Raw genomic sequence first — 2,500 nt, 5'->3', positions numbered from 1 at the left:
TATGTCAACTGTGTCTACGAGCCATCGTAAACTAAAGGCCTGGTACGTCACAAAATAAGGCGACGATCACCGAACGGAAGTGGAAAAGTGAGTTGTTGTTCGAAGTGCTCAAGGAAACAACTGATTCCATTGGTTGAGCTATTGATTACAACTCACAGTTAAGTTTTTCTCCAATGATCTTCGTCTTCCTTTATGACGATTTTTTTTGGGTGTAAAATTAAATTGAACTTTTATATAGCGCAATATCTACAAAACGCGCTCAAAGCGCTTTACAAGCCAACAGCAACACGTAACATGTAGGACGGGACATGACGCCTGTTAGACGATTTTATAATTTTTCTTCGGACAGTCGACAACGCTGTCAACGGTCAGATGCCCATTTTACACCTAAGTAGGTTGATAGAATGTGAGTAAAGAGCCTTTTCCATGGACTCAACTATGCGCCGAGCGAGGCTCAAACCGTAGCCATCATTAAAATATAGCCTGACACAAGAACCCTCAAGGACTGGCAGTTTGACGTCATTGTTAGTTTTGTGTAGCGTCTAGTGAGTTGTTAGTAGAGCTCAAGGAAACAAGTTATTTCATTGGTTGAACTATTGAATACAACTCACGATTTGTTTTCGTTTGTGGCAAAAGACTGGCATTTTGGCGTTGTTTTTTGACCAGTGTCAGGCTATAACTTTACGATGGCTACGCTCAAACCCAGAACCTTCCGGCCTGAAAGCAAGTGTCATACCACAAGACAACATAGCCGCACAACTCAATTAAGTTTTACCCCGTCATCTTCGTCTTCCTTTACGACGATTTTTTATACACGTGTTAGATTCTACAGGGTCTTCGTAAACGTATAGCCTGACACTGACACTGACCAAAAAATGACGTCGAAAGACAAGTCTTTGGCAACAAAAGAAAACAAATCGTGAGTTGTATTCAATAGTTCAACCAATGGAATCACTTGTTTCTTTGTGCACCACTAACGACAACTCACTAGACGCTGCACAAACGTAAAAAAAAATACGTCAAACTATAAGCCCTAGTGGGTTCTAACATAGCCGTCGTTCACAATAGCCTGAGACGAGAACCGTAGCCATCGTTATGTTTTCGCCTGACACTGAAATCCAAAAGGACTGGCAGTTTGACGTCATTATTAGTTTTTTGCAACGCCTAGTGAGTTGTCGTTAGTAGAGCTCATGGAAACAAGTGATCCCATTGGTTGAACTATTGAATACAACTCACGATTTGTTTTATTTTGTGGCAAAAGACTGGCATTTTGACGTCATTTTTTGGTCAGTATCAGGCCATAACTTTACGAAGGCCACGCTAGAACCCTCTAGAACTGGCAGTTTTACGTCATTTTTTTAGGTTTGTGTAGCGTCTAGTGAGTTATCGTTAGTAGAGCTCAAGGAAACAAGTTATTTCATTGGTTGAACTATTGAATACAACTCACGATTTGTTTTCTTTTGTGGCAAAAGACGTCATGTTTTGGTCAGTGTCAGGCTATAACTTTACGATGGCTACGGTTCTAGTGTCAGGCTATAAGTTAACGATGGCTACGGCCTGATTCAGGCCACGAGTTTACGAAGACAACAACGGTGCGACACAGATGTTGGATGTGTCGCTAATGAAATGCCAATCCCATTTATCTTACAAGATTATAATTTGTCGAAATCCAATGACACGAACGACAACTCGACAACAACCAACCAAGCCCTCCTCCTGCCTAATGAAACACCCCGTTACAGATTCACCCGACCTCCCAAGACCTCTCTCAGCACCCCCTCCCCCCTCCCACCTCTTGACCCGTGGTCAGTGTCCATTCTGTCCACGAGTGTCGGGTTTCACACAGCACCATCCTGTAAACATAACCCCGTTAGACCCCGTTCGGACAACGATGCAAATTATTATGATGATTAAGAGCTAAAAGTTCATCGTTATCTTGTCCATTTGAGAGGTCCCCCGATAGCTCAGTTGGTAGAGCACTCGCCGCTTCACACGTATGAATAGTTTTGCATACAGAAGACACTTTAACCCTTTCCTTACCAGCCATTTTCAGAATTTTCTCCAAAATTTCACACCCACCCAACAAAAACATTGTTTTTTCTTCCTCAAACAGAAAAGCAACAAATACATTCTATACACAATATTGATCAGCAAAATGAACTCTTCAACACCGTGTCACGTTTTTATAGCTATAATAAAACTTTTTTCTTTAAATTGTGTGATTTACAAAAGAAATATGAATGTGACGATTTTCCTATGGTTGGTAAGGAGAGGGCTAAATCTAAATTAATTATAAGAGGGGGGGGGGGTTTTCTTCTCCTATCATTTTACTTTCTTGGTTTGTCTCCCATGTTTCATGCTACACCACTGTCCGGGTTCTTGACTCTCATAGTGGGCAGGGAGGCACTTACTGTGTCTTCTATAGATAGAATGAAGTTGACGTCACTTAGGTCATTGTTATTGTTTTTTGACATCCGCGTTTATGAGTAATTCTCACTAA

This window comes from Berghia stephanieae, chromosome 11, assembly GCF_034508935.2.
Source record: "Berghia stephanieae isolate SIO BIC M18660-M18661 chromosome 11, UCSD_Bste_1.3, whole genome shotgun sequence".
Lineage (NCBI taxonomy): Eukaryota > Metazoa > Mollusca > Gastropoda > Nudibranchia > Aeolidiidae > Berghia > Berghia stephanieae.
The sequence above is the reverse complement of the archived record's forward strand: the minus strand, read 5'-3'. Positions refer to the sequence as shown.